The 6,440-nt window shown below is 36.9% G+C and overlaps 1 protein-coding gene across 2 annotated transcripts in view; it reads right to left on the bottom strand.

The window, feature by feature from the left end:
* Positions 1-6,440, bottom strand: part of NME7 (NME/NM23 family member 7) — a 69,382-nt gene that overhangs the window by 1,833 nt on the left and 61,109 nt on the right. The gene's annotated exons all lie outside the window — the stretch shown is intronic.

Genomic DNA, 6,440 nt, shown 5'->3' with positions numbered 1-6,440 from the left:
GTGAAATGCCATTACAATTTTTTTTAAATGTAACTATTTTGTGCAAAATGGAAAAGGTTACTACAGTTAGGCATGATGACAGAGCCTGAGGGCTGAAGTGATAACCAAAAAGATAACTTTAAAATGCAATAATTAGAAGTTTGGATTTGGATTTGATTCAATTTGTAGGCCGCCCTATTCCCCAAAGGGACTCAGGGCGGCTGAACAAAGCCAAGGGAGGGGAAATTACAAAAAGTGAGACAAAGACAAACAAACAATACAAACAGTTTAAAAGCACAACAGACACAGCAAATTCGAGTAGGGGGGGACGACTCAACCCCAGGCTTGCTGGGACAGCCAGGTCTTCACGGCCGTCTGGAAGGCCTGAAGGGTGGAGAGGGTCCGAATCTCCACGGGGAGCTCGTTCCAAAGAAGTATATAATAGCTACAGGGTCAATAACTTTATTGACAAAAAAGAACAAGGACTAATAAGGGTAGGGTAGTAACAATTTAACTGGATGTCATAAGTTCAAATGCTCCTTGAGGAAGCATTCTCTTTCTTTCTACGGGGGAGAGAAAACACGATAACACATACATGCAATTCCAAAACAGCTGCCAAGAAGAGGACTAAGGCTAACACATATCCAAATACTAGCAAGAGAGGACAGGTAATAGTTCTGTTTCGCCTTATTGGATATAGCAGCTTCCCTGGAATTAGATCTACTATTTCTTCAGAGAAACTGAAAATAGGTCTGGTTAAAGTATCAATTCTACCAAGAAAAGAAGTGTTGGTGAAACAAAAGGCTATCAGCCACTTATATTTAAAAAAAGTTTATTTCCTTAATCAACGGATATTTGGATACAGTACTCAGGTAGAGCACAGTAATACTAACCATAAGGTATCCTAGTTAGAAATGGGAATGAAGTGAAGCATAAAAGGTTTGATCCGGAGGAGGAGGAAGACATTTCCCAGCCCTGCTGGAAAAGACAAAGCTACTATACATTTTCCTATGATGCAAAGAGTTCTATTGTCAAGGAATTCCACTGCAAAAATAGTGACCAAATTACTATAGAGGGCATCTATAGGAGCTGCCAAAATAACAGTATTTTATAACCTGGAGAGTTTAAACAGGACCAGTTTAAAGTGGTAAGGGGAAGCATCCTGTGCAGGATGACTGTACCTCTTTACATATCTTGGGTGCAAACAACCAGATCCACACTTAAATAATTCAATTACCTTTTTATTGCTCAAGCCTATGGACAATAATATTCTCAGACTGACAGTTTGCACCAGTATAAGACTAAAATTCAACAGCATTCAAGGGGGTCAGACTTTGTCCTCTTGTGCCCACATAGGGATTCCAGACTAATTCCCCATTTGACTCCTCTGGCTGGTTTGGCCAGTCTCTTTGTAAATACCCTTTGTAAATCTGAAGAATAGATTTCTAATATATATACTCCAATATATCTGGAAGTAATCAAATTGAGTTTAAAGCAATTACACTCAATTTTAAAGACTTTCATCTTCCTCTTTAAAAAAAACGGCATGCTATCTTGAGGTTTATACAAATAGAAAAGCAGGATATAAATTTAATCAATAAATAAAAATGGGAGTTCTACTATATTCTGGCCTTTCAACATCTATTTTCAGTAGCTCAGGAATGGTAACCTTTTCTTTTCTTTTTAAGTTCCCCAAGTCATATCAATAGAAACTGACTCCCACCATTTTGAAACAAAGATGACATACAAAAAAAGCCACGAAGAACTAGATGGAGCAAACAAAGCTCAAAATAAATCTCACTTACTGTTTATACAGAAGCAATTGACTCTATGATAATTCATATGATAGGTCATTGTCTTCCTAAAGTAAGAAATTTGTGGAAGTTGTCCTGGACTCACAGCTACTGCTAGAACCACAGGTAGAAGCCATGGAAAAAGGCAAGGCCTTTACTTAGCTTGCTATGACATACCAGTTGTGCACCTAGCTGGAATGAGAACCCTTGGTAATCCTAGTACATGTTTTAATCATCATGCAGACTAATGTATCTGCCTTTAAACCAACCCAGGAAACTATATGAAGATTGATACCCAAATTAAATAGCAATTTTGCTGCATTGACACCCATATACATTTCTATGGTTATAATAAATCAGGGGACATTGACCCAAAGGCAAGTGTTTCATGATGGCCTCTATCCTGTGAAATAACTTACTTACATCTTATTTACTAGAATTCCATGGGTTGGATTCTACTGGGATTCAAGTAAGGAGATTGTTGATTGCTTTAATCTTGTATTGTAAACTGCTGAGAGTCTTGGTGACATAAATATGAAATCTGTAGTATGAGCCCTAAAGTAAGCTTTTAAATTGAGCTTAACTCTTGGTGACTATATGGAAATACCTATGTTTCTTCCCTGGCAGTAATACCAAAGCCTGTCCCTAAAAATATTAAGAATTTTTTTAAAATTCAACTCCCCAAATTAACCTACAAGCCCTCAGATTACTTGATAAATCCAAAACGCAGTCTTTTTCATCTTGCTTAGCTAAGGTCAACTAGGTTTTTCTACCTGTTCTGATAGAAGCAAAGAAAATATTTCAGCAATTTGGGGGAAAGGAAGAGCCTCAGTACACAGACGCCAAAGTGGGGAGACCCATGCCATTAGCAAATGCTGAATTAATCACAGGAATTGTGATAGTTATAGTAAATCTAATTTTAATATCTTATATCAAACAAGGATTTTACTTATTTTTAGTTCTTACTACCAAAATTAGAAATTGTGATAAAGCATATGAAATAGATGCACAAGCAAACATCATCTCTGCTGAATTGGCTGTTCTTACATTTTTCTAAAAAATCAATTGTAATTCCCCCCCCCCCCGATCTACACAAAGCAGTTCACAATAACACATCAAAATCAATATAAAACAAGAAGATTGCATTGTAATCACAACAATACAAAGAGAAAAGCAAAAAAAAAAAAAAAAGCCCAAATGCCATAGTGAAATAGAAATCACAGAAGCAATTAGTGAAAACAACAGAATGGGAAAAAGGTTTAATAGTAGGGATATTGAAAAGGGAGAGTTGGTCAGAGTCTGACACTGCCTTCAGCAGCCCCCAAAGCATTTTCTCTTCTCTCTGAACATTTAAAGCGTTGGACATAGAATTATACCGCTCAGTTTTAGCCCTTGATGAAAGGCTGTATTGCAACATCACCAGATGACTGGGTAGTACAATGGCCTTGTTATTAATTATTTAAAGGCCTCTGAAAGGGAAAATGTGGTACAAAGGAAGAGCCCATGACAGACCGGGCATTGCTTCACTTCACATGATTGATTCTCTTGTTTTACTAATAAGAATGCCCTGCTGAGGAAAGAAGAATAAATTCCAAATTGCTTAAAGACTCGGTTGCATACTTGCTCTGAAGTTAATATGTAACAGCACCCTTCAGCTGCAATCCTAAACCCACTTACCTGGGTGGGCATAAGCCTCACTGAATTCAGTGGAGCTTACATCTGAACAGAGAGTGTACAGCACTAAGAGACCTTTGTTCAGGATATGACACAATGGAATGCTAGGAAAAGAAAGTGTAGGCTTTCGGCCAGTTGAAACTTGTAGAGTTAATCATTTATACGCTTCATTATCTTTATATAAAAGAAAATTGAAGGAAACAAAAATGATTCCAATATTTCTTTTGATGTAGGTGAACTCACTGAATCTTCATTTTACATAAGGGTTTAGAATCATCTTAAAATTATGCCCAACAAAAGTTATGATTCTAATCTGAAATCTGAAAAAGTTTTGCTGTCTAATTGACACACATGGAGGGCTAGATCAAATGTAATGCAAACAGATTCCTGCTCATGCAGTAAGGGAAGACTTTTGCTTCCTCAGCTCTCCTCCTGTAATCTGGACCCCTCCCTTTTAAATCTGTTCAAAATTAGAAGTGCTGCTCAGATAGTTCATTGTGGAATGTGATTTTCCCCTATTGAAAAGTTGTTCCAACTTTCTTTTAAAAGCTGCTTTTAAAATCCCCTTCAGCTTTAAAAGCAGTTGCCATTTTCCAAGTAAGACTACTGTGAAAGAAAAGCAAGCCTTACAACATTTTGATTTACATGGAAAATTGTAGAGTTTAAACTATAATTTTAATTTAATCATGAATTTAAAAGGCTTTTTACAAAGATTTACAATTCCGCTTTGCAAGCAAGATTGGTATCAAACCACCTCAGTATTTTGGGTTCAGTTCCATGATTTTCTATTGTAGTTCTTATATATGGTGACTTAGAAGTTGTGCCCTACAGATTTCAATGGAAGTAATCTTCAGATATATATGCAGAGCAGGCATGAGGAACTTAGCTTTCTTTCTTCACAGTAAAATAAGTGCCAATACTGTACTAATGAAAGAATTAACATATGAGGCCATTCCACAGAAAATACTGAAACTTAATGTGTCATCACTTTTCCAAAAGAATGTAAAGGACTAGAGATATCTGATATTTTTCTAACAAAACTCCTCATTCCTCGACAAACATTACAATCCCTCGAACCCCACATCTGGGGTTCTGAAGTGTAAACTGGTTCTAAAGCTCACGTACGTATTTATACCAAAACCTCAGTGGAGAACGATCATGGGTTTTTTTGTTCATGTTTGTTGAGAACCACAGACAGAGAGCACTATTATTAAAATGGCAAAAGGGTGCCACAGATCCCTCTCCACTGACACCTGCAAGTCCCTGAACTAACAAGGAACTGAGATTCAATAGAAGAAATATATGTAGCTCAGGGTTAGACTGTGGAGTCCCTTGTGGATTGATGATATTACCTCGTTGGGTAATGAAACATCTGTAAGCGAATAACCAAGCTCAGAGAGCACCAAGGCCTCCAGAAGGAAATGAGAGCATGATTAGAAACACCTTAATGTGGACAAACCACAAGGAAAACCCCGGATTGTGACAAGAAGCCAATTAGTTTTCTTACAGGGGCCTAGAGAATCCTTGATGCATTGCCTTTGCTAATAAACCTGAATCTAAACCAGCTTCAATTTTTTTCAAGATATCTCTATAGCAGAAGAATATATCGTAAATCCCATTGATCCCATCAACACTTAACACTTACAAAAATGGGGTAAGGTTATATCTGAAACTGACAAAAAAACCCAGTTTAATTAAAAAAAATTCTGCCAAAGGAGTTTATTTATTTATTTATTTGATTTCTTTAGTTGCCCATATCACCAAGTGATTGGGCAGTGTACATCATACAATCGATCCATTAAATATGAAAACTTTAAAAGGTCTACTAACACACTGGAAAATTGTAAAGTGTAAAAATTATTAAGTGTTCTCTTTTTAACGCATGCATGCATGAGACACTGAATGCTGTTTTACAACTGCAAAAAATAAAATCAACTTTTTTCATGGTAATAATTATGTTTTAGCATTTGTGCCTTTCAGCACAGTTCTATTTGTGTATACTCTCTAATCGTCCTGCTGTTCATCCTTAACCCGCTGAGTGACTCTAACACTGAATGCAATGACTCCTCATCTTATTTTGAACATTTGTGATGACAATGTTAATGTACTTGGTACTTAAGTCTGAGCTTCAGCCATGATTCAGATGGGCATCTGATGTCTTGGACCAAGATGTAATTTTGAGATAATATGTACAAAAATTGTTGCCACCATATCAAAGTAACCATATAATATGAATGATATCTACTTTCTTTCCTACAAGGATGAAATCCTACTATTATAGAATTAGAAATGCCCATTTAGTCCATTGAATCCATTGAATCCAAGCCTGTGTTTTGTATAGGAATCTAAATTAAAGTTTCTGCAAGAGAAGACTAGTAGTCATTATCTGACCAATCCAGTAAGGTGAGTATACAATCTGTCTGGGCTACTAGTACTACCATGTTTCCCTGAAAATAAGGCAGGGTCTTATTTTCTTTTGACCTCTGAAATAAACACTCGGCCTTATTTTCGGAGAGGTCTTATTATTTTCGAGGTGCAAGAGGCAGCGAGTATGGTCAACTCATGGCTGCTGCTGTTTTGCAATATTTGCAGGGAGGGCTTATTTTTTTGGGGAGGGCTTATTTTTAGCGCATGCGCTCAAAAGCCCGACTGAGCTTATTATCTGGGGAGGTCTTATTTTCAGGGAAACAACGTACTAGCAAGGTCCCCTTACTAATGGGACTTCCTTTTCCTTATATTCAATTAGAATCTACTTTCAGAATTTCAGAATTCTTACTCTGTGGGCTACAACATTCGCTGGGATGTTGCAAAGAAATCTAAGAGGGATCTTAAAGGCTCCCTTAGGACCAAAGTCTTCTCTGGGATGGCAGACAGAACATCCAACTGCTTCCAGAGGCCCAGATGACTAATTTTCTCTCAAAGAAGTATATTCCACATCAGGATTAAAATTAAAAGTATAATCATTTCTTTACAACATCAGTTTATTTTTTATCT

Source organism: Thamnophis elegans, chromosome 6 (genome assembly GCF_009769535.1).
Source record: "Thamnophis elegans isolate rThaEle1 chromosome 6, rThaEle1.pri, whole genome shotgun sequence".
Classification (NCBI taxonomy): domain Eukaryota; kingdom Metazoa; phylum Chordata; class Lepidosauria; order Squamata; family Colubridae; genus Thamnophis; species Thamnophis elegans.
This window is presented reverse-complemented; position numbering and strand designations above follow the sequence as displayed.